Raw genomic sequence first — 26,822 nt, forward strand, 5'->3', positions numbered from 1 at the left:
TTGATTGAGATGGTGCTTGGGGTAGATCTCCAGGAGCGGGGGGCACAAAAGGGGTAGCGATGTTAAAGCGCTGCCATAGGCTGTGTATGGGCCCGTGCTGGCGGCCACTTCTTACCAGTATGCTGTACTGGCCCACGTTTACCTCTGCTCCTCCGTTCCTTTATTTTCTTGCCTGTGAGTGAAGGGGTGTTAACAGGCCACTTCACCTTGAATGGTCCCTTGAAATGTGTTAACTACGCTAAACAATCTTTTCCACTTTTACTTAGCAGTGACACACTGAGTTGTTTTTTCCAGACCCAAACAGCAGCTCTGTGTACGCTCAAAAGCTTGTCTCTCCCACCAACAGAGGTTGGTCCAATACAAGATATTATCTCACCCTTGTCTCACTAATGCTTTAAGAGGCAGTTGGAAAGAAAGCTCAGAAATGAAACAACCCTCCATGGAGTCAGTTCCCCTTCCTGGGAACACACTCTTCCTCCCCAGCTCTGCTAGTACCCTAATCTGAGGGCTTCCCCACCCCGAACCATGAGCTGGAGCCTTCTTTCCAAGACCTAGCCCCTTCCACATAAAACAGGAACTTCTCTCTGCAAAAGGCAGGGTCACGAGCATTAAGATCGTCACTGGAAACTCAGCCATGCTGAGCCAACAGCTGCTCCATCTCTACCAGGTTCCTCTTCTTCTGTTGGGCACAACTCTGTACCGCTGGAAGCAGGCATACAGAAACATTGCAACAGACAATGGAAAGCACACTCTAACTGTGTATTGTCTCAGTTCCTGTGTAACTGCACCTCTTCTGGCTCCTACCTAGCCTCTTTGTGGGCACCTGCACCCTGGTCTCAGGACTAGGCATCATCTTCCTTGGGGTGGGAACTCCAGTCCCTCTCCTCCCAGACCGAAGGTTTATGCTGTAATTCGCTATACTTATCCCAGCACATCTGACTTCAGTCCAGCGCCTGCAGTTCTGTCGTCTCCCAGGGGCTATGACAGGGTTTACCCACGACCAGGCATCTTTCAGAAAGAACAGAGCATTTAGGACAAAAACATTACGGAGAAAACATTCCATAAAAGAATAAAGAGTGTACACACATGCTAACGTTACCAGGTATTACCCCTCAGCCTCATGGGATCCTGGTAAGTCCATACATAAATTGTCAGTCCTTTATGCCAGAATGCCTCACTTCTAAGTCAATTTAGGCTGACACTTAACTTTGACGCTATATAGGTGAAAACTACAGTACGCACTCCCCCACACAACTGGTACTTCTACTGACTTGTTTACTTGTTCTAGGGATTTGGACTAACTAACTTCTAATGATTCCAGATTCCACAGGAAACCCATTCAGCAAGCCAGGAACACAAAAATAGATACACTGCGTATTGATATGGTCGTCTAAGAATATCCGGTCTACCCGTAGCATCTGGCATATCTCAATGTAACAGACTTTGACGTTTCCCTGCTTCTAGGATATGTGGGGCCCTATGCAGTATTATTCAACTGGTGCCCCTATGCCAGTGCAACTGGTGCTCCTACGCCGGCGCATTCGGCTCTGTGAATAAGGCCCCTGTCTTCTGCCGAGTAAGGAGATTGTAGCACATGCTGGGTGTGCGGGAGCCGACCCGCTTTTACCTGCTGTCCCGGTCATAGGCGCAGACCCCGTGGGTGGGTGCTCTAGGGTTGGAGCACCCATGGGGAAAATTTAATGAGTGCGGAACACTGCAGCCCCGTGCTTATCAACTCCTCCCGCTCCCTCCCAGTGCTTCTGGAGCGCCGCAAACAGCTGGTTTGTGGCGTTGAAGTTCCTGGAGGGAGGGGGAGGAGCGGGGACGGGCGTACTAGGGGGAGAGGGAGCGGGGGAGCAGGGTTTAGGGGAAGGGGTGGAGTGGGGGGCGGGGATTGAGCACCCCCCGGCAACATGAGAAGGTGGCATCTATGGTCCCGGTGGTGCCCCAAATTCTGGCATGCCCTATGCAGCTGCGTATGCTGTGTATGCCTAAGGACAGCCCTGCGTGTATCACATACAGACATGACAAATCGCACCTGGAGCTGCAGCTAGCAAGAGATGTCAAGAGTAACAAGAAGGGTTTTCTTCAGGTATGTTGGCAACAAGAAGAAAGCCAAGGAAAGTGTGGGCCCCTTACTGAATGAGGGAGGCAACCTAGTGACAGAGGATGTGGAAAAAGCTAATGTGCTCAATGCTTTTTTTGCCTCTGTCTTCACTAACAAGGACAGCTCCCAGACTGCTGCGCTGGGCATCACAACTTGGGGAGTAGATGGCCAGCCCTCTGTGGAGAAAGAGGTGGTTAGGGACTATTTAGAAAAGCTGGACGTGCACAAGTCCATGGGGCCGGACGAGTTGCATCCGAGAGTGCTAAAGGAATTGGCGGCTGTGATTGCAGAGCCATTGGCCATTATCTTTGAAAACTCGTGGTGAACGGGGGAAGTCCCGGATGACTGGAAAAAGGCTAATGTAGTGCCAATCTTTAAAAAAGGGAAGAAGGAGGATCCTGGGAACTACAGGCCAGTCAGCCTCACCTCAGTCCCCGGAAAAATCATGGAGCAGGTCCTCAAGGAATCAGTCCTGAAGCTCTTACATGAGAGGAAAGCGATCAGGAACAGTCAGCATGGATTCACCAAGGGAAGGTCATGCCTGACTAATCTAATCGCCGTCTATGATGAGATTACTGGTTCTGTGGATGAAGGGAAAGCAGTGGATGTATTGTTTCTTGACTTTAGCAAAGCTTTTGACACGGTCTCCCACAGTATTCTTGTCAGCAAGTTAAAGAAGTATGGGCTGGATGAATGCACTATAAGGTGGGTAGAAAGTTGGCTAGATTGTCGGGCTCAACGGGTAGTGATTAATGGCTCCATGTCTAGTTGGCAGCCGGTGTCAAGTGGAGTGCCCCAGGGGTCGGTCCTGGGGCCGGTTTTGTTCAATATCTTCATAAATGATCTGGAGGATGGTGTGGATTGCACTCTCAGCAAATTTACGGATGATACTAAACTGGGAGGAGTGGTAGATACGCTGGAGGGCAGGGATAGGATACAGAGGGACCTAGACAAATTGGAGGATTGGGCCAAAAGAAATCTGATGAGGTTCAATAAGGATAAGTGCAGGGTCCTGCACTTAGGACGGAAGAACCCAATGCACAGCTACAGACTAGGGACCGAATGGCTAGGCAGCAGTTCTGCGGAAAAGGACCTAGGGGTGACAGTGGACGAGAAGCTGGATATGAGTCAGCAGTGTGCCCTTGTTGCCAAGAAGGCCAATGGCATTTTGGGATGTATAAGTAGGGGCATAGTGAGCAGATCGAGGGACATGATCGTTCCCCTCTATTCGACATTGTGAGGCCTCATCTGGAGTCCTGTGTCCAGTTTTGGGCCCCACACTACAAGAAGGATGTGGATAAATTGGAGAGAGTCCAGCGAAGGGCAACAAAAATGATTAGGGGTCTGGAACACATGACTTATGAGGAGAGGCTGAGGGAACTGGGATTGTTTAGTCTGCAGAAGAGAAGAATGAGGGGGGATTTGATAGCTGCTTTCAACTACCTGAAAGGTGGTTCCAGAGAGGATGGTTCTAGACTATTCTCAGTGGTAGAAGAGGACAGGACAAGGAGTAATGGTCTCAAGTTGCAGTGGGGGAGGTTTAGGTTGGATATTAGGAAAAACTTTTTCACTAGGAGGGTGGTGAAACACTGGAATGCGTTACCTAGGGAGGTGGTAGAATCTCCTTCCTTAGAGGTTTTTAAGGTCAGGCTTGACAAAGCCCTGGCTGGGATGATTTAACTGGGAATTGGTCCTGCTTCGAGCAGGGGGTTGGACTAGATGACCTCTTGAGGTCCCTTCCAACCCTGATATTCTATGATTCTATGACCAGCTGAAGGGCATAAAATGGGACAGGAACAGATGAGGCTATTAGAACTCTGGGGAGAGGGGGTCACAGCAGGAAGTAATTTAAAAAAAATACATATTACCCCCCTACAAATGGAAACTTCTGAGCCAAGACCCCCTTTCTCAGTCTCAACCTGGGCAGCAGTCGCTTACGGCAGGTCTACACTTAACATGCTGCATCAGCGCAGCTGCACTAATGAGCTCTGTGGCACCAAGGCCTCCAGTTTGGGAGCAGGGAAAAGGTAGGAGAGCAGAGTTAGGGAGTTGGACTATTTATTTTTACTATTTATACCACAGTAGCACGTAGTGACCTCAGTTGAGGGTATGGCTCCATTGTGCTCAGCACAGCATAGACACAGAATGAGAGGCAGCCTTTGCTTCAAAGAGGTTTTATTTTAGTCTCTTTTTCTCCTTTAGGAGGGATAGGGGGACATAAACAAAATATTGGAGTAACCGTGGCCTTCCACTCATCCCTGACTCTTCCAGGTTTTGAAAAATGAGGTGCATGACACCAGCTGTGCCGGTGAGGGGAAAATGCTGCAGTGTCTTTATAGTTACTTACAGTAGACGGTATGTAGGGCATCTGCACCCCCAGCCAATGATCTTTTGTCTAAGAACATAATATTCCAGTTATCCCCTGAATAAATGTAATAACTCCCCCTTGGAGCCCAAACACCCTCCTTCCCTCAGTTAGATTCAACCTTTATCGTTAGAAGAGCCTTTATTGAGCTCCAAATGCAGTTGAGTGGCTGGCTTTCTAATGTCCGTTGCTACAAAAGCCACGCTTTGTCTCGGGCTAATAATGTCTGGGCAGTGAAAACAGTCAGTCCTCTGGCTTTGTCTCCTATCTGTTTTTCGGACTCAGAATTGCCATTATCTTGGAACCAAGAACTCTGAGCTTCAGCCTGGGTCTCATTCACAATACCATAGTGTTGACACCATGTCACCAGGCAGGAGAATTACATTGTGTCTCAGTTTCAGCTCTGCCCTTGACTTGCTTATACTGTATATTGAAATCCTCCCGAGCAGTAAGTTTTCACATGCCCCTTACCCAGTTTCAGCCCCTTGCATACCATAATGAGATTTTTCCTCAGGCCAAAATCCAAGATACCTTTGAGGGACCTTGACACTCAGATAGGAAATCATGCTCATGTTTAGCAAAATCTACTACTCAAATAGGGTTATCTGTACATGTCTGATATTATCTGAGGTATAGTCAGCCGAACATGTAACAGTAGTGAAGGAGAATATAATAATAAGGTGATACTGAAAAATACATCTTGTGAGTAAATGAGAACTGCTATTCTGCTGGACTGTCTTTGTGCACCTTGAAATGACACAAAAGGGAAACTAGTTAGTCACTTTTTTCAGTTCAGACTTTTGCATTCAGACACAAATCCTATTAAGAAACTAACTTAAAAATGGATCTGGGGCCTGCAGAACAATATATATTTTTAGACTCGTAGAACAAGACTTTTGAGGTTGTTTTACAGTTGGTCTTTGCAGCCAGGCTAGCTTTACTTGTTCCTGAAAGAATGGCTGGCATCTGATCATGAAGTGCATTAACATTTCCTGCTTAAATCGAGTAGGAATCAAAGCCCCCTCTTTGGAAGCCAAGGTGATTTTTTAAAAAAAGCATCTTCAAGTTACTGAATCTCGCTCTTGGCAAACCATAATACCTTTTAACATTGTTCTGTGGCTGAACATTACCTTTTCTCACTTGAAACTGCAGACTTTCTGTCTGCTTCTCCTTGCATAATGATTAGTTTTTGAGTGCTTAAACATAAGACTCTTGTCCATCAGACTTGTCATATTTAGTCTGGCCTCTAACTCTTGTGTCTTGCCTTGTTTTATCTTGTAGGATCCACCCTGAAATGATTAGGTGCAGGCAAAGATCACAGCAGTAGTAACTACACAATTTTTGCTTCTCAGCATTTCCTTCATAGCATGGGACGTTTTTTACTTTTGACTAATATTGAGTTGTTTCCTGAAGAGCAGCTGTTGCAGCTCTGCTGACATTAAACTAGGCTGCATATGAATTGTGAGCAGGTATCTCTTCAGTAACAAAGCACATCCTGTGGTGCTTTGCGGAGCATTCAGGCTGCAAGATAACCGTGGTGTGTATCTAATCTTATCTGGCCAGCTTTTATAAAACTGCTGTTTTGCTGTTGGCTGAACTTATAGCTTAACTCTACCTCATTCCTCTTGAGGTGCATGAAATATTGAACACTATTTAAAGAGCTCGATCATCAAAATACATATGTTCTCACTGGTCCTTTTCACCAAGAATGTGGCAGGACTCACACAGAAACCATATTACAGACTGAACGCATGATCACTTAAAAGAGGGGGATGCCCGTCTCTTGTGTGACGAGAGGAATATTAGTAAGTTTACACACAATACACTTTACTGACTAGAAAATCCATGTTACCAATGAAAAGACTACTGTTTGTAAGTGAAATCATTGCACTCCAATTCTCTGTGGAAGAAATGAGCTTGACCTAAAATTATATTTTAAATATTTTCAAATCCATTTATTAAAGCTATTTCACTTCACTTTCTTAATGCTTTCCATTGAGATTGACATCTGTACCTTCACTTGCTTTTCAGTGCTAATTTTGACATAATATTAAACTGCCCGGAAGTGGCATTTCAGCAAATATATGGGACAAATATTTCCATAGTTATGTGTAAGATCCTACCAAATTCATTGTCCATGGGTAGAGCACATGCTGAGGGGTTGCAAAGGTGCCCCTCCCCTTCAAAGTTTCTAGCCACCTATTGGCTATCTTGGGGAGGAAGGGAGCTGATTGGTCCCTCACCCGCCATGTGTAGCTTCTGTTTGCTCTGTACACTCCAGCAACCCCACCCTCTAGTGGTAGCCTGAGAGCTGTTCTTTGCAGTTGCTGGAGGTTTACCCTATTGCTTGTTTTGTGGTTGGAAAGGAATTTTTCTTCCCATTTCCAAATTGGCAGAGGCCTAGGGAGTTCTTCACCTTCCTCAGAGCATCCTGGAGGCACAGTTAAGTTAAACAGGAATAGGCTTTAATAATGAGTGATAGCACTTCGTAAGAATGTTAATTCATTTGAACTCACAGACGGTTTCCAGTGCAGTTAAAAGGAACAGTTCCTGGGATTTTACTGATGAACCTTGTTCTCAAGGAACAGGGAATAACCGAGTGGCCTTTGCAGACCAACGTCCCCACGTTTAGTATCCATTGCCCCCCTCACAGGGGTAGGGTGGATAGTAGGACTCAGAAAGGAGAGCCGAGTCCCAGTGGTAGGCTGAGGAGAGGCTACCCCAAATTAAGGGTTATATGGTAGAAACCTTGTAACCCCTGCACTGGAGCCACTTACCTGATTAGTGAGAGTATGGGTGACAAGGTGGGCAGACCCTCTCCCCTGTGTTAATTTTAATAAAGTTGTGGCGTGCCACTTAAACCTCATCCCTTGTTTGTCTGTTATACCAATAAAATAAAAACCAGCAGGATCTTATTAAAGGGGAAAAGGCAAAATGCCACATTTATTGTGAATACAGAAAGAATCATAGTAAGCAGTTAGTTATAGCTATAACATTCCATTCAATTTCATATTTATTCACACATTCATTCATACACACACACACACAGGTTCTGCAAGGTTGTTATCATACTTACCAGCCTTAGAGTTGCTCATGCCAAGCCACTGGCCAGGTGGCCTGGACATGAGGAGAGATAAGAGAACCATAACAGGAAACATTCTGGCAGAATGAGTGAAATTTGAAAGTGAGCCTATTCCCCCCACCAACTCTGTTCTCTGTAATTTGGTTGCATTGGTCGTTGCAATAAGGTTTGTTCCATGTTTACTTCAGCTCCTGTAGATGAGATAGCTTTATATACTGTATATAAATGTAATTGATGTTGACTCCATTAAAAGGCCTCTCCTAATATGTAATTATGCATTGTTTGTGTGGTTAGGAATGTGCTTAAAATGAGAAGTATAGTGTGTGTGATGGGGAATGATTATTAATGGGGAGAGAAGGAAGGAAAGAAAATAACTTGATCACCTCTTTCCCTCTCAATATTTTATTTATAAAATAGTTTTAGCATGTCTAAAACTTCATTAAAGTTCTCAGACAGGCAAGCTCTTTGTACACCATGTGACTTTAGGTGCAATTGTGCAACACATCCATTCACTGTGAGGCCTGTGTGTTTATCCAGAATATGTATGCCCTGGCTAGCTTCAAAAATAAATGTTTACAACAAATAGCAGAAACATAAAAGGAAGCTAATAGGCAAACACTTTGAATGATGTAAAATCATTCAAAATTGGATAAGCCACGTGATTCAATACCACTCATCACTTGTAATGTTGTTCCAGTGTATAAGGACAGTTCTGCTTCCCCCTTTATCCTCCCAGAGAACGTAGCTTTTTCAGAAGCATTATTAAGTGGCTGGAAGACATGTCTCCACATTGTTCAGTAAAACTGTTGTGGTTTCTACACCCAAACATTAACAGATAATAGACTCAAGGTTCTGGTGTTGTACCATTTGGCCTTCAAGACCAGCAGTACTCCAGCCTCTGATTCCTCCAGTAGAGCCGGATGCCTACGGAGGGGTGTGTGCATGTGTTTGTGTGTTTCGGGGGGGCTGCCTGGATACCTGTGTAGGTGCTGGGGGGGGGCACCTCACCTGAACAATGAGTCCCAGGGATTTTGTGGGTCTTTCCAGTTCCCCAGCTGGTGGGAGTGGATGTCAGGGCCCCCCTTGACATGTATATGGAGAATACTTTAAAGGTGTGTGTTGCGTATTCTGATATCAGGAAAAGCTATTGCAGTTGAAACAGACTCCCTATTATTGCTAAAACAAAAGGTACTGTGTATCACACTCGTAACTGGTGAGTGCTCCGTATCCAGAAGTTATTAGGATATGGTAAAGTGAGCCTGTGCCAGAACTTCATTCCAAATGAGGAATTTTCCCTAATGGACATGGCTGTCAGCAAAGGTGACAAGAAGTTAGCCAACAAGACTAGGACATCTGGTCTAGCAAGCGTCTAATGATCAAAAACAACTCATTCTGTCAGCAGGGAATTAAGGTGAAAGTGAAATAGTGACATAATTCAGCCTCAGCTGTGAATTTATTCCTGAAATCAACTCCTGGACAGTAAATTACAGGATCCTTCAACTCTTATGTGGAACTATTTGGTGTAGTTTTACAGTTTACCGGGGGCGAGGGGAGGAGAAGGGTGGAGCTTATCTGATAAAATTCCACTAGTGCTTTGCTATGTCTTGAGTCTGGCACAATTCTTCAAGTGTGCTTCAATTGAAATACCTACTTGAACATCAGAAAGAGCTAGTGAAATACCCATCGGATCCTCAGGCTGAATGAAATACCCAGCTGATCTTGATTACAGCCCTAACTTTGATCCTGATATAGCTATTCAAACTGATCTTTGTTTGGACAAGAATTTCCGATCCGGCTATGTTCTGCCTTGAACTTTATGAACTAAGTGGGTAGAGAGACTTAAATTCAGTTTCACTGAAATTAGTGAATCCAGTGTCCCTTGTACTGTTTTGAAGGCCCAGGCTGTGATACAACACTCAGATGCTGAGGCAGGAGTGCTAATAATCTGCTGAAAACCTCTGAGATTGTCTTTAAAGATATTTACTAAAATCATGTCGTTCAGTCTTCATTCAGTATGGTTGGAAAGTGACACAAACGTAATTGAAAAGTAGTTTGACAGTTAACCTTCTCTGCAAGTAAAAGGATGCAGTAGCTGGAAGGCAGCCATATTTCACAGCATGTTAATTTGGTCATTTTGTTTTAGGTTGCACAATGAAGGCAGCAGAGAAATCCCAAAATGCTAACATGAATCTGTTGTGACTTATAAGATAGAGGCTGTATGTGTGTGTATTTTTTGGGTACCAGACAATATGTCCAGCTGCATGGGTATAACTGGTAAGAAACAGCTATAACTAGGAGTGATTTAGTAGAGAGACACACCAAGGTAAAACCAGACTTTACCAGTGATTTTTCTTAGCATCTAAAAAAGCTGGATCACAGCTGACAGAAGAATTAGAATGTGGAGAAATGCTTATTATGTTCAGATAAAGAGCTAGGAAGACTTTGCAATAGTGTCATCTAGTGACTTCCAGTAGTGTTATGTAGTCTATTGCTTGTTGTGGCAGTACCATAAACTGTAGATTGGAGTGAAGTATGTAAACAGTAAATCAGTTGTCAGTTACGTAGAAGAGTAATTTGCTTGAAAGCACCACTTTTAGAATCTTAAAATATGAGCTTAAATAACAATTTTGAAAATGTATCCTGTTTTAGACACACTCCTCCGTTCATGTGATGATTATTATTTTTTGTTTTTGCTTTTCAGTTTACTTTAGTCTCTTTGCTATAAAACATGAATCATTTGGGCAAACATATCAGTGTAAAAAAGTTGAAAGAATCCTGGGATGATGTTGCACTCCATATGCTTTATGGAAATATGCTTATATGATGTAACTGGAATATGCTTTATGCAAAAGGTCTCTTGTAAGGTATCATTACAAAGCTTATAATCTACTGAGTGTTCATCCTATTTGTATGCATGTATCATTCTTGTATCTCAAGCTAGAAATATGAAATATAACTCTGAGGTCCTCTTGTAATTCTGCAAAGTGCGGGCCATTAATGGTGGTTGAGAATATTGATGGCTCCCATTGACTAGGACAATTAGTTGTAGGTGGCTCTGTTTACTTGCAAACCTTCCTGGGTATGTGTGGGCCAGCCCAGGAAGAATGGAGGCTGGGGTCTCACAGGACATGTGATCATGTCACCTGATACTGAAGTCCATCTTAAATCTGGCACTCTTCCATTTTTAGAAGGCGGGTTGGGGACCCAGAGAGACAAAAGATTCCTGTCTTGTGCCAAAGCTATAAAAAGGGGTAGAGCAGGAGAGAGGGGGCTGCCAGTCATGAGAGAACCCCTAGTTTCTACTTAAGATGTCTGCTAACAAGGACTGTACCAGGGGAAAGGATTGGGCCCAGACAAGAAAGGAGTCTAGTCTGTGAAAGAAGCTTATTCAAACATCTGTGAGGGTTAGATTTTACCTGTAAACAGTTTCTTAATGTATTAAGCTTAGATTTGTGTGTTTTTGCTTTATTTTGCTTGGTGACTGACTTTGTTCTGTCATTACTTGAAACCACTTAAATCCTACTTTTTATATTTAATAAAATCACTTTGGTTTATTAACGAACCCAGAGTAAGTTTATTAATGAACCCGGGGTAGCAAACAGCTGTGCATATATTTCTATCCATGTTATAGAGGGCGGATAATTTGAGTTTACCCTGTATAAACTTTATTCAGAGTAAAACGGATTTATTTGGGGTTTGGATCCCATTGGGAACTGGGCGTCTGGGTGCTGGAGATAGGAAACTTGCTGAGCAGTTTTTAGTTAAAGGTCTGCAGCTTTGGGGGCGTGGACCAGACCTGGGTCTGTGTTGCAGCAGGCTAGCGTGTCTGGCTCAACAAGGCAGGGTTCTGGAAGCCCAAGCTGGGAGGGAAAATGGACTCAGAGGTAATCTCAGCACGTCAGGTGACAGTCCCAAGGGGGTCTGTGTGACCAAACCCGTCACACCTGGTTCATGGCTCTTTTTTTTTTTTGTGACTCTTTTTCTGCATCACTGCTCTTAAAACCCACCATACTGAGATCGTATATATTAATATACTGTTTACAAATTAACGTTTTGAGAGTCAAAGGATCCATTCCCAAAAGCAGAGAGTCCCTGTGACTTTGTTATCTGCATACTGTAGGACACCCCACCTTTACACTTTTGTGGGCTCAAGGTGTAACCTGATTGATTTAGGCTCCTTCATCCTTTCCCTACCATGGGATCTCTCTCCTGCCATCCATTTCCACCCTGTGACAAACAGAGGCTAGGGACACCATTCCTTACCCATCCTGGCTAATAGCCATTAATGGACTTAACCTCCATGAATTTATCCAGTTCTCTTTTAAACCCTGTTATAGTCCTAGCCTTCACAACCTCCTCAGGCAAGGAGTTCCACAGGTTGACTGTGTGCTGAGTGAAGAAGAACTTCCTTATACTTATTTTAAACCTGCTATCCATTAATTTCATTTGGTGGCTCCAGTTCTTATATTATGGGAACAAGTAAATAACTTTTCCTTATTCACTTTCTCCACACCACTCATGATTTTATATACCTCTATCATATCTCCTCTTAGTCTCCTCTTTTTCAAGCTGGAAAGGCACCCACCTTTACCCATCCTGGGCTCAGGGTGTACTCTTCTGCAGTTTGCAGGATCTTTTACCAGTGAAAGAGCCTTGCATAGTAATGTCCTTAACCTCTAGGTATTAACAGTTACCAAAACAGAATGCACACACTAAGCATACAGTGCTCACAATTCCCCAAAAGGCAGATGAACTTTTCCTGATGGTCAGTCAGGATCTGGTCATCTGGGGACTTCAGCTTCTGCATGGTGAGATTGGCAGGGTGTTGAGGTCTGGCAGTTCTGATCTTACGGCTGTGTCCTGGATTTGGTTCCAAAGACCTTCCTTTTGGATCCCAGTTTATTTATATGGTGAAACTTGAGTCCTGCTTAGCTGTACCTTAACCAATCATTTTAAACTAAAGTACTACGACACTGTAATTTTAATCAATCTTAGCCCATTTTGAAACAATTCTTTAATCATATCCCCACCTTAATTGATTTAAATTTTGTAAAACTGTTTCTGTCTGTTGCATAATTAATCAAAGAACCAGAAAGGAACCATACAGATAAACAATAGAGAAGTTAGGGACTGTAAAGGTAAAACAATAAAATAGATTTCACACCCACAACTGTTAAGTGATTCCTTGACAGACAGAATGCTATTAAACAAAGTTTTCTTTAAACGTCTTAAGAGACTCCTTGATTATCTAGTGATGGTGCATACTGTTGGGAGGGGAACCTTAACAGCCCCATGTGACATTGTTTTGATATCGTTTAGATGGGACGTGAGGACGTGACTTTCTGCTTCTTGGATCATGGCTGCTGCTCTCCTCCTATGGCTGCAAAAAAAGGCCTCAGACCTTACAACGTCCCTGATTTTCTTTAAATAAAAAAGAGCTGAACCCAGATCCCCCGCCAGACACAAATCTCCAGTGCACACATTCACACTTGCTTTTTGCCCTTAGTTCCCCACTTGAACCAACCTTTTGAGATTGACCTAGTCTATGTAGACTGAGACTTCCAAACTAAAACACACCAGTATCTACCTTTCAGGAATAGGTGCTGACTTGGTGAAATCACAGCAGGAAGTTGTACATTGTGTGTGTGTGTGTGTGGTGCGGGGGGGGGGGGGGAATAAAAATCCTGCTAACCCAGGAGTGATGGGTGTATCAGGCCCTTTGAGGTCCCCAGCTGGAGGCCTCGTGGCCCTTCCCTACTCCGCCCTAGAAAAGGATCAGTAAAGGTGGATTGTCCAGGCCTGCCTAGAAAAATGGCAGTGATGCAGCCACTCAGATTTCGGCAGGCTCAGTTAAAAGGAGCTGCAGGGCTCCTGAGAAATACAGTTGCTGTCTGGGACCAGAAGGGTAATACAGAGTGGAAGGCTGTGAAACTCTCCAGGCAAGGAGGCCTGAAGACACCCTGCTCAAATAGAGAACCCACGAAAAGGAAGGGGCTAGGTGGGAAATAGCCCAGAGAAGAATAGCAGCAGCAGCAACAGTTGTAGGAAGCAGCATGTGACCACTATTTATAGAGTCCCTAGGTTGGGACCTGCAGTAGTGGCCAGGCCCAGGTCCCCCCATCAGTCACTTGCAGTGTGGTGTAAGTCCTGAGAAGTGGATAAGTCTTGTTTAGAGGCTCAAGTAAAGGGCAAGACTTAGAGTATCCAGGGAGGAAGCCCTGGGGGCACTGCTCTTAGAGTTTGCCAACCCTCCAGGAAAACAACAAGGAGTCCAGTGGCACCGTTAAAGACTAACAGATTTATTTGGGCATAGGCTTTTGTGGGTAAAAAAACCCACTTCTTCAGATGCATTGAGTCCCTCCAGGATTGTCCTGAAGTCTTCAGGAATTAAAGATAGATCTTTAATTAAAGATTGTCATTTGATGAAACCTCCAGGAATACATCCAACTAAAATTGGCAGCCCTAACTGCTCTATATCAGGGCAGACATGGACTTAAACAAGTCCAGAAGGGGCTGAGGGCTGAGCCCAGAGACAAGGCTAAAGACAATACTGAGGGCCCAGGGACAAGCCCTGTTGGACCTTTTTAGCCCAGAAAGGTTCTGTTTGTTCAGTCACGCATTTGACTGACACATAGCTGGATGACTGAGTCACTGAAGACCTGCCAATTTTAATTGCTTAAAACCAGACCCCACCCTGCTCTCCCTCTTCCCTTGAGGCTCTGCCCCCCCATCACTTACTGCTCTCCCTTCTCCCCCTACCTTGTTGCTCGATCCTCTTCCCCCATCTCCTAGCTGGACTTCCTCTGCTTTGGGGCTGGGACAGGAGCTGCAGCTTGACACGAAGCCTGCCTGCCTATGAGGTGCAGGTAGCCCCAACTGAGCAGGAGCTCATGCAAGTTGATGACCCAGCACCTCTTCTCCACCCAGATAACCAGACTTCTGATGTCTGGTCAGAACATCTAAAAGGACACTGCCAGGTCCCCTTTTTGACTGGATTTTCTAGTCAAAAACTGGACACCTGGCAACCCTACGCCTGATGAGGGCAACAACCGATAGGGGGCAACATGAGCAGAGGAAGTGGAGGTTCACACCCAACTGACAGGAGGCACTCCCAGGAGGTGAATGGGCCCAGTCATACCAGTCCACAGGGAAACTAGACAGTGTCTTGTACTGTAATTGTTCTGTTGTATTTGCGCTACTATTGAGCTCTTAATTCTCGGGAAGCCAGCTGTCTTGTGTTTAGAAAAGAAAGTCCTTTTCCCTCACCCCACTGTGCAAACTCCAGATATCTTCAGTAAGCAACCTGATTGAGCTACTTTGTGCAAACTCTCTTCTTCTTCTTTTTTTTTTCCCCAGTTGTGCGGCAACTTTAAAAAAACCTTCTTTTGGAGGGGTGAAAGAAGTTTAAAATGGGATTGGGATAAGGTTCTGTTTGTGTTAGTCAGGCACAAGTGTTAGCAGGAGTAGGGGATCTTGCAGATAACTTTTTACTAGAAACTGCTTTGGTGGCATTAATGTGTTCATTTCTTTCATCTGTTCAGTGGCATATCCTGGACTGCCTGGCCCTTTACAGTAGGTAGAAAACTACCTATTATGTGTACAGGCATCCACATTTCTACATCAAAAGGTTTTCAATTTCCCAAATTGATCCTGTCCCTAGGGAAAATAAAGTCTGAGGGTGAATTAGTATGTACCCCCTTCTTGCATGTCCAGTGAGTAACTTTAAAGGGCTTGGAGGCTACCAGAAGATTCCAGTATTAGCTATTTAATAGTGGAGAGGCCAAGGACTTTGCTGTGAGTTTATTCTTTACACTCATTTCCCATCTATGCCTCACCTAGAAGGGTTTAGATTAGTCAGTGCCGAAAGGAGGAGGTGGTGTTCACCCTGTCATTCAAAGCCTTAGCCACTGGAGGGAGTGAGACTAACATAAGAGCTGAATCATTTGCCACTGTTGGGTTGAAAACGACCAGTTCTGCATACATTCATAATTTAACGAAATAAATAATCCTCATTCTTCAGTTAAGATAACATAAGTTTGACAGCTATTGCTTTTTTCTCTTTTTTTTTTTTGTAGGTTAATTCTCTAAGACCAGAAGTGGGGAAAGTACATTGTTCCAGTGTCTTGTTCTTTGTCCACTGCATTTAACTCCTGGAGTTTCACCTTCCATACCAGGTACTGCTCTTTCTGACATAGCAACACCTTGTGTGATGCCTCTTGGTCAATACAGAGGAGTTTCCCCTCCACCACTTTATGGAATACAGTGGGTGGGCACAACCGGGGATTGGTGGGGGTCAAAGCAAGGCATACTTCCCAGCTCTTGGCAATCCAGTTTCACGAGGGCAACCTGCTGCCAATCCACCTGACCTGAACATAAGAATAACACATCTTTGTTGCCTTTGGATAGATTGTAATGGGGTGTGTGTGTATGTGTGTGTGTGAGACCCTATAGATGCCATATGTGTTTGAAGAGGTATGGTTCTATTGCTGGCACCAAGTTCAGGCCTAATAGCATGCAGAGCCACACGCTGCATCAAGCAATCACTGACACATTTTCAAAAAAGAGTTTGTTTATGGAAATATTTGTTCACATTTCATTGCTAATAACACTTCATTCTATTTTACACTTGCAGTCTTTAAAGTTAATGTACTTGAACTGATGACTAGAAAATCATATTAACCCTGGCAGGAGTACAGTGCCTTGAATTTAAGCTTTACAATTCCAGCTGGAAAGGGATGTAAAAATATTTTGATAGGTGTATTTTATTTTCAACCTGCTTGTGAGTTAAAATTTTTAATTTTGAAAAATACCCAAGGCTTACAATTGAAGCACTCGGTAGTTTTTGTTCCATTTTCTTCTGCAAGTGCTTTTATTTTAATTGTTTAGTTGTACTTAAATTTTTAAGACTTTTTAAAAGTTTGGAAGATGAGATTTGTTTTGTGACACTGATCTAAATAGTGAAATATATACGGTTATAATTTTAAAAACAGGAGCAATGAAAGTTCAGATTGAGTAGACTTTCTTTCCTTTAGTGGGCTTGTGTAATTCAGTTAAATTACACATGAATGCATGTTTCATAAGTGACAAATCCAACTGAAATCTTGATTATAGGAGAACCCTCCTCTGGGTTTCTATAAGAACTATGTAAGTACAATACTTGCATGTACTCTGCCTTCAGTTCTGTAGCAATGTTGGTTAAGACTGGTATTTTGTCTTTGAAGTGCTAACGGAATTCACACTGCAAGGGAATTAAATGTAAAGCTCTTATATGACCAATGAGTCATTCAGTTTTAGTATTTGTCCACATCTTGTTTGTGGGTTTTTTTCCTAAATTTGCACTGTAAGTAGCATGATCACCTCTTACCATGTTTTGAAAGTTGATTTTTGTCTCTTTTACTATATGTAGCTCTGCACTGTCACCTTGTGCATTTAGACTGAGTTAACTACTCAAACTGACTTGGGGATGATAAGATTAACTTAAAAAGAAAGTAGTAAGGGAAATCATTATGGCACAAGTAACAACATATTACATGGTCAAACTTGAAAGCACATTGCTTAATATCTCTTTACTGCAATGAAGGGTGGAGATGTCTTGTGCTGTCAAGCTGTGAATTGGAGTATAGTTCTATTGTATTTTCACTATTATAACTGTCTAAAATATTTTGTTTGACCCCTTTGAATATATTCCATCAATTCAGCTAGACTTGAATTTTATTGCAATTATTCAGAGCCTTCTGGCTGGGCAAAATACTTAGTGTCGTAAGAGATTTCTGTTCTGAAACATGTACCTTTTAATTTGTTTTTTGTTTTTTTAGATTAATGCCTGCAAGCTTCATAAGCAAACAGAAAAACGAATAAGTGAATCTTACTTTCTCTATTGCCTGTTGTATAGACCATCTCTTGTGCACTGACCAAGTCAGTGGCACTAAACCTGCAGAGACTGTGTGTATATTAAAAAAGGAATAATATGTGCCTGAAAACTGTGGAAAAACCTGGTGTTTTCCTGATTCTTTGAAATGTGTTGGTCTCTAATTGCACTAGACAACCCTCCTCCACCCTCCCAGTCCTCTGTTCCTTTTGTTGCTTTTTAAGGATCAGATGCTGCCTTCTCTAGTTCTCAGCTACTTTCTCTAACTGCTACTGTCCCAGGGTATGCAGCAGTGGAAGAGAGACTGTGTGCAAGTAGTCTGCACAGTGCCCACCTCTTCAGTCATACTTGTCTCAGTGTTTCTCGTGCTATATTACCCATAGGCTGTGAAACAGACTCCACTGGAACTTCCAGTTGGTTGTCTTAAGTGAATTGTACCACAGGCAACACTACTGAAAACTGATAAGCTGCCAAAGCTAGTTAGGTGGTGGGAAGACACTTGCATCTGAATGACTCTCCTGTGATGAAGTATCAAAGCTCCCCTTGTAACTCAGCCCTGCAATTATTTAAATGTGACAAATATACAGATGAAACTCAGCCCTGATGTTTGGATAGTAACTGTGTGCGCCATGGGCACCCTTGGAAGACTCTCTGACTCTCACAGATGGTATTGTAGAGATGGAATGACAGTAACTGTAGGGCTGACAAGTGCTTTTATTTAAATTATTCAACTTTCCTATGTATCCAAGGATGGAGCCCTTAGGGCCTACATGCTCCTGAATTCAATTCTTTTAAAAGTTTTTAAATATAAATCACAATACTCTAGCTAGCCCCAGTCTCTTGTTTCCAGAAACCACAACACACGTGAAAGAACGAGCAGTTGCTGTATTACTGTTGTCTACTGTGCATCCAAGAAGAGTCAGTAATACTGTATTACAAATAGTATTTGACTCAAGTAAATGAAGAATGTGGATAATACATGAAATAATTGAGCTGTAGGCTGTTCCACTTTGAGATTTTTTTTGAAAGATGGTCACTGATCCTTTTCAAACTGGAGAGTTCAAAGTCCTGGTCTCATCAAGCTAAAGATTCTCCAGTGCAGTATTCTTGTATTCTGAATTTGAAAAACAATCATGTGTATTAAACCTACAAAACAAGCCCCACTGACTTACAACAAAATCCTCAAATACAGCTTTAATACAGTTAGCGACCATCCTTCCAAATTCTTTGAAAGTGGCCCCTGGAAATCCTTTAATCGGATGTCTCTACTTGGAAGCTTTTTTGAGTCCGGTGTGACATTTTCTTTTCAAAATAAGCAGGGATTCAGGTCTTGTCCAGCAGGGTTCAGAAGCCATTTGTACACTAAGAAATATGGCAAAAATCTGCTCAGTCCCAGGGTCATTGGCAGCTGACTGCCACCTGAGATCAGTTAGGTGCAGCTTGTTCAGATGATTAGCTTTGAGGGAGGGGTTACAAATTAAATAGTTCAATGCAGGGTCCCAAATGATAACTTGTAAGGTTTCTTGCATCCTCGGTTTGACTCCTTTTTTTTCCCTCTTCAGTCCTAGACTTATTGATATATTTGTAGAAGATGATGCTAGGTGCTGGAGCAGTGTGTTCCCTGGCTGGAGATGGATTGTGTAGTGATAGATGTGTAAACAGCGACGAATGAGGACAAACACAGAGATGAGGTTTAAGTGGCACGCCACAACTTTATTAAAATTAACACAGGGGGGAGGGTCTGCCCACCTTGTCACCCATACTCTTACCAATCAGGTAAATGGCTCCAGTGCAGGGGTTACAAGGTTTCTACATATAACCCTTAATTTGGGGTAGCCTCTCCTCAGTCTACCACTGGGACTCGGCTCTCCTTTCTGACTCCTACTATCCACCCTACCCCTGTGAGGGGGCAATGGATACTAAAAGTGGGGATGTTGGTCTGCACAGGCCACAAGGTTATTCCCTGTCTCTTGGGCACAAGGTCCATCAGTAAAATCCCAGGAACTGTTCCTTTTAACTGCACTGGAAACCGTCTGTGAGTTCAAATGAATTAACGTTCTTACGAAGTGCTATCACTCATTATTAAAGCCTATTCCTGTTTAACTTAACTGTGCCTCCAGGATGCTCTGAGGAAGGTGAAGAACTTCCTAGGCCTCTGCCAATTTGGAAATGGGAAGAAAAATTCCTTTCCAACCGCAAAACAAGCAATCGGGTAGACCTCCAGCAACAGCAAAGAACAGCTCTCAGGCTACCACTACAGGGTGGGGAGGGTGGGGTTGCTGGAATCTACAGAGCAAAAAGAAGCTACACATGGCCTGGGCTGTGGTTTAAATTAGTGAAAAAGGAGGGTGAGGGACCAATCAGCTCCCTTCCTCCCCAAGATAGCCAATAGGTGGCTAGAAACTTTGAAGGGGAGGGGCACCTTTGCTTTCCCTCAGCATGTGTTCTACCCAGTTCACCTGTGGCAGGGCCAACCGCAATTGGGACAATAAAGTTTCCCATCCATTGAGGTGGGTGGGTGGCAGTCTCTCTGCACAGGAGGGAACAGCGTACAGACTGGGCTCTGTCTGAGCACTGGTATAAGGTCCTTGGCAGTTCTGGGTCTTGTAGCATTGCTCTTGAATGGATCTGAGGCAGCTAAAATGACTTTCCAGCCTAGACTCCTGATTACCTCAGATGTATAATTTGGGGGGGAGGGGGGATTTCTAGATGAGCAGTTACCTCTAGCCTACTTCTTGATTTACTTCTTTGTGTGCAGAGACTAATAAAAATCTCTTTTCAAGGAGATCAGGTTCTAAGCCCAGATCTTGTTCTTTGTCTTACTGCAAATAAGTTAAAGAAGTGCTAGCCCTTATTAACTGGAAAAGATTGGTGTCAAGGTTTACAAATTTACTTGTAATCAAAGAACTTGATGCTTGAAGGGATTTGGAGTGCTCCAAAACTGCTTCACATGCTCTGGGTAAATAAATCTAGGGTTTAATCTTAGATAGTCCCAACAGGTCTGGCATGTGTTGCATGCCAAGTTGCAGTGGGGGAGGTTTAGGTTGGATATTAGGAAAAACTTTTTCACTAAGAGGATGGTGAAACACTGGAATGCGTTGCCTAGGGAGGTGGTGGAATCTCCTTCCTTAGAGGTTTTTAAGGTCAGGCTTGACAAAGCCCTGGCTGGGATGATTTAACTGGGAATTGGTCCTGCTTTGAGCAGGGGGTTGGACTAGATGACCTTCAGGGGTCCCTTCCAACCCTGATATTCTATGATTCTATGTACAACATTAGAGACCTGGCTGGATAATAACTTGGTTTCATTTGATGTATTAACTGGTCTCTCTTGGTTTTTCTTCAGAGTGCCAGTTGTAATGTAACAGAGGTGCAGTGGCTATTCATTTCTAGAACCAGTGCCGGGTGTAGAACGTTTCCCCTGGAATGATTTCCAGACTAGGAGTCTCGAGGCTTGTGTATTTTAAGCGTTTGGGTCTTCTACATGCAAAGCATCAGCAAGTTTTAGGTTTTTCTTGAAGAATATGCAGACACTGTGCATGCCAGGGAAGCTTCTAGAAGAATTTGGTTAGAGTCCTCCTTGGTGACTTCAATGCCTGGAAAGTGAGGGGAACTTGGATTCATTTATTCTGATACACTGCCTGCTGATGGCTTTACTGCACGTTAGTGAAGTCGCAGATTAGAAAGGGCCATATGCTGGAGTGATATCATGGGATTTAATCACCAGGGTAGATTCTCACCCTGTGAGAAGAGCAAATCATCATGGTCTGCTCTCCAGCATTAGGGTCTTACTTCCAGCCCCAGGATCAGACCTGTAATGTTGACTGTTAGCAAAACAGCTCCTTCAGCCTATGAATGGAGGGTCATACTGAGGATTTTTGACTACTGCACATCATCCACTGGGGTTGTTGATAGACATGAAGAAACTTACAACACAGGCATCGTGCCTTTTGCACCTCAGTGCTGGGCCTTTGTGGTTCTGTCTTTGTTACTCAGAGCACTGAGGCTGGGCTCAACTTTCGGCGACTTTTGAACCTTAATGGCTCAACAAATTTAACTGCTGAATGGCACTTTTGCTAGAGAAGATTTGCAAGCCTCCCTGCTAATACAAAAATGGTAAAACAGTCTGTATTTGAGTAACTTGCTTAGTATTTTCTGCTACAGAACTAAATGAGTCTGATAAACTTTATGGTGTCAAGTATCGGGGGTAGTCATATTAGTTTGTATCCACAAAAACAACGAGGAGTCCGGTGGCACCTTAAAGACTAACGTTTATTTGGGCATAAGCTTTCGTGGGTAAAAAACCCACTTCAGCTGCATGGAGTGAAAATTACAGAAACAGGCATAAATATACTGGCTCATGAAGAGAAGGCTGTTTTATATTGTACCCAACTGCAACACATCAATGAATCTAACCCCAGGTCTACACTACGGGGACTATGCCAGCATAGCTATGGCGCCATAGCTATACCAGCATAACCCCGTAGCATAGACACAGTCTACACCAATGGAAGGGGTTTTTCCATTGCTGTAGGAACACCGCCTCCCTGAGCAACAGTAACTAGGTCAACTGAAGCATTCTTCCATCAAACGACTAACGTCTACACTGGGGGGTTAGGTCAGCATAGCTATGCCACTAATGGGTGTGAATTTTCACATCCCCAAGCGACATAGCTCTAGCCACCTAAAATTTTAAGTGCGAGCCTTAGTGCAGTTCATAAGGGCTGTACCAGAATACTAGCATAATCCAGTTTTGTCTGCCAACCAAACACATGGGAAATGTGGAAAAGACCACTCTGCAATAGGGTATCCAGACAGGAAGTTAAGATGTTAGTGAAGATCAATATATGTTGAGCAGGACACACATGTTATAAAAAATCATTTAGCTTGCTATTGGGATTTTTTATTTTGCAGGGCTGACAGCTTCTTTAAGAAACAGTCTATTATCCCCTTTCACTGTTTACTCTTTTTCATCCAGACTGTCAGTGGCAATTGGATATTGTGTGAAATAAAATCAGTTTCTCTTGATTTCCCCCTCCCCCACTGAGAACAAGGTTTTGTGTTTAATGCTTTTTCCTGTATTCCTTTATGCAGTTAATAGGGACATAGTCAGATGCTGAGGTCTCAGTCTCCGTACTGTAGAGATTGCTGGCTGGCTTCAGAATTTTAGAGGTATTCTTGGGGATGTGGAATAATTAGTTAGTAAAGGAATCTGGAGACTTGGATTCTATATTTGATTTGTCACTGATTCATTGGAAGAGGAAGATGTGAAATGACATACTGTGTGAGAAATTCTGATCCACTCTACACAATTTTGTAATTTCTTTCTAAGCATTTTTATTTATAGTTGGAAACACAAAAATGTTATGCAAAATTTAAAAGCAAAATATTTTTTGAGGGGTGGGGGCAGATATTATTTAAAAAAAAATGTTCCCTTCTGCTATGGACTTAAGAGCTGAGCTCTTGTGAGCAGCTTGCAGAGAAGAGGGCATGGGAGACTGCCTTGTGTTTATCTTAACCAGTGGAGTATTTTGCAAACAAACTCCTTGTAATTTTGCAGCAGTCAAATGGATGCTCAGTGGCCACCCAGGCTTTAGGTTCTATGCTGTAAACAAAAACAGCCTTTTGCTGACTCATTAAAAAGGTGCAGCCTGGATTAGGCCTCTACCCCCAGGCCAGGCTTTTAGGTTTTAAGACAGGGACATCCTTCCTCCCCTGTCCTAGCTTCACCCAGAACTGCCCTGTTGGAGGAACAACACGCCTTTTTTACTGTGTCTGTTGGTCTCTGTTTAGCTTCTGTTCGCTCCCAGCCCTGCTAGCTGCTGGAGGACTAATTCTTGTTGTTCTGCCTGCAGCTGATCCTGGGTGGCCTCCCTAGGCAGCTCCTGAATGTCTAAACTTGCTGCGCTTTTTTCCCCAAAAGAACACCTTTGGGTGGGGTGCACCAAAGTGGTGGTGCCTCCTGCAGGGGGCAGCAAATGCCTGGTACATCCTGTCACAGATGTATCTTACACCTAAACTTCAAGTTCTTCCATACAATCATAATTTAAGTAGCCTACAAAGAGCAAAACTAGGACTATATATCCAAATGTTAGTAGAATGACAAAGTTCCAGTTCCATTTAATTTTCTCCCAGTCATAAAGAAATTCATTAAGGGTAGTTTTCTTTTAAAAATCTGCTTAAATCCAGGAAACCTACAGAGAACTTCACTGGATAGTAAGCTCGTTACTTGGCATTTGCTTTTACAGACTAGCCACGTTTTCTTGCCAGAGTTAAATACTGTTGTCAGGTCTCTTCCACTTTTAAGTCTAAAAATATTCTGTGGGAGAGTCAGTAATTGGAGCAATTCTTTGAAGACATTTTAAAAGTGTCTTCAATAGGGGACAAGTTAAAATTACATGGTGGGTGATTTTTCTTGATTCACTGAAGACAGCTTTTGACTGTCCCCTGGGTTGAGATGATGTAGAAATGAGTTTGTAGCAGTAATCTCGTGAGTGATCATTCACTGCAAGTAACCATTTGAGTGCTTGGGAGTGGGTAGCTTTTTTTTTTTTTTTTTTTTTTAGTGCTGTCATTGGTGAAAGGGGAAAGAGTGGCCACTATCCCTGTGTCTCAAACTCTTCCAGTCTCCAGCTGTTGTGCAGCCAAAGATTCAGTTGCTTTCCTTCTATCCAGGTTCTAACTAGAGACCCAGGATCTTTCACCTCTGCTTCTATGGCTACATCTAGACTGCACCGCACTTGCAGCAGTGTGTAGGCTGTGTAGCTACCTGCCTCGGTAAAAACAGGCTGCATCCATACTGTGGTGTGGAGCTCCATGTGTCGGTGAAAGGCTTTGCCACTGGGGAGCCTGACAGCGCCTGTCCCTGCTGCTGGAGTCAGTGACTGTGGCAGGGAAAACAGCGGTGTAGATTGGAGAGGCACAGCTTCAGCTGTAGAGAGTTGTGTAGGGTCTATACTGGGGCTGGGCAAACTACAGCCTGGGGGCCACATCTGGCCCTCCAGACATTTTAATCTGGCCCTCGGGCTACCGCTGGGAAGTGGGGTCTGGGGCTTGCCCTGCTCCAGCGCTCCAGCCAGGGAGTGGAGTCAAGGTCTTGCCCCACTGTGCATGGTTCCTGGAAGCAGTGGCATGTCCCCCCTCTGGCTCCTATGCGTAGGGGCAGGCAGGGGGCTCTGCATGCTGCCCCCCCAAGCACTGCCCCCGCAGCTCCCACTGGCTGGGAACTTCAGCTTGCCCCCCCTAAGCACTGCCCCCGCAGCTCCCACTGGCTGGGAACTTCAGCTTGCCCCCCCTAAGCACTGCCCCCGCAGCTCCCATTGGCTGGGAACTGCAGCTAATGGGAGCTGCAGGGGCGGCGCCTGTGGACAGGGCAGTGCGCAGAGCCGCCTGGCCGCACCTCCGCGTAGGAGCTGGAGCAGGGACATGCCACTGTTTCTGGAAGCTGCTTGAGGTAAGCGCTACCTGGAGTCTACCCCCCTGGTCCCCTCCCATGCCTCTGCCCCAGCCCTAATCCTCCTCACGCCCTCAGTCCCAGCCCAGAGCACCCTCCTGTACCCCCAACCCCTCATCCCGAGAGTCTGCACCTCCAGCCAGAGCCCTCTTGCCCTCCCGCACCCCAACCCCCAATTTTGTGAGCATTCATGGCCCGCCATACAATTTCCATACCCACATGTGGCCCTCAGGCCAAAAAGTTTGCCCATCCCTGGTCTATACTCAGGTACATACCCTCAGAGTTCAGGTGTGTCTTTACTCACATGAGCAGTGCCTCCTCATCTACACTGCAATTCATATTCATGCTGTGGGGGCGTGCAGTGTAGGTATGCTACTTGTTACCAACAGGAGTGTTCAGTGTAGATGTACCTTATGATACCATGACAGTAAGAAGTCCTGTTTCTCCACAAACCTTTTATTCTCATTATCTCCTCCTCCCAAGGCTGGAACATGGCACAATGTTTTGTGAAGCATTGTTTGCCTGCCATATCTCTCTTCCAAACCTCTGTTGTAAACAATAACATCTTATGTAAGTGCCATTGTTCACCAAGTCACTACTTCCCTACACTCAAAGCTATAATAAGTTAGATTCTTTTGCTTCCTGCACATGTGTATATGGAATAGGGATAGTGCAGGAATGCAGAAAATTTAAGCCAGACATTTTAATCAACCTGCACTGAATATCCTGACTCAATAAATCATGGCAGCCGAACGCCATGCCGTACATGCAGTAAAAGTCTACACAGAAGCAGGGTCACAAATAACCACTTCGTAGACTAAGCTGAAATTGAAAAATAGCTACATGATGGACTGTGTGCTCCTGATACTTAGCTATTGCGCCACCCATTCTACCCAGGTGTAAGGAAATTGAAGCTGGTCTAACACACATCAAGGAGCTGTGAGAGGCTGGGGTCTACTTCTACATCAGTGGTTCTCAACCTTTCCAGATTACTGTACCCCTTGCAGGAGTCTCATTTGTCTTGCATACCCCAAGTTTCACCTCACTTAACGACCTTCTTGCTTTTGTATTTTTTGTTTTGATTTTTGTATCACAGCTTGCTATACCAATAAAATAAAAAACCTGCAGGATCTTATTAAAGGGGAAAAGGCAAAATGCCACATTTATTGTGAATACAGAAAGAATCATAGTAAGCAGTTAGTTATAGCTATAACATTCCATTCAATTTCATATTTATTCACACATTCATTCATACACACACACAGAGGTTCTGCAAGGTTGTTATCAAGTTACCAGCCTTAGAGTTGCTCATGCCAAGCCACTGGCCAGGTGGCCTGGACATGAGGAGGGAGCAGGGCCTTGTCAGATGCTCATCTGATGCTCCTGGAAGTTGATTTGCAGAATCAGACCCCAAAGTTCTCACTTTCTAGAGTCCATTTTTATAGGAATTTCTTCCTATGTCAGTCTATGGGAATTGCTTCATCATGCTGTTGCTGAATCAGTGAGCAGATGGCACATTCCTGATGGCTCCATGCTGCCAGATGTTATCTTGTTCTTTGGTCTCCCATTCTTGAGGCTGTTGGGTGGATTCCAGTCTGCCCTCCGGGGGTCCTCTAGTTATTTCCACTTGATGCCTTCTTCAGCTGATGGACACTGGATTCTTAGGCCGGCACCTCCCTGATCATTCAGTTATTATCCACACCAAGCATCCATCCACATACATCCTCTATCTCTATTTTAATCACAATTGTTAACAAAGCAAGATGAATACAACAAAAGGGCGGGGAGTCTCTGGGTGCTGTTTCTGTTGTTACAGAGTATTGCTTTGAGTCTCTCTCTGTCAGTAGTTGTTACAAAGAATTGCTTTGAGAACAGACACTGTCTTAGAAAGTACTAACACAATTAGCAGCTTGCAAGTTTCACACACAGAGGAGAGAAACAGTACCAAAA

At 43.9% G+C, this 26,822-nt stretch overlaps 2 long non-coding RNA genes across 10 annotated transcripts in view; one reads left to right on the plus strand and one right to left on the minus strand.

Moving 5' to 3' along the window:
- LOC140914428 (uncharacterized) overlaps positions 1-26,822 on the plus strand; it is a 110,677-nt gene that overhangs the window by 33,747 nt on the left and 50,108 nt on the right. For all 9 annotated transcript variants that reach the window (XR_012159853.1, XR_012159849.1, XR_012159852.1 and 6 more), the window contains one exon: positions 15,630-15,728. This is a non-coding gene — a long non-coding RNA (uncharacterized lncRNA). The remainder of the gene's footprint in view (positions 1-15,629; positions 15,729-26,822) is intronic.
- On the minus strand, positions 183-1,695 carry LOC140915272 (uncharacterized). The gene is made up of 2 exons (XR_012160123.1): positions 1,628-1,695; positions 183-1,008 (listed from the first exon to the last, which is right to left on the minus strand). It is a non-coding gene; the product is annotated as an uncharacterized lncRNA (long non-coding RNA).

Source organism: Lepidochelys kempii, chromosome 7 (genome assembly GCF_965140265.1).
Source record: "Lepidochelys kempii isolate rLepKem1 chromosome 7, rLepKem1.hap2, whole genome shotgun sequence".
Taxonomy (NCBI): Eukaryota; Metazoa; Chordata; order Testudines; family Cheloniidae; genus Lepidochelys; species Lepidochelys kempii.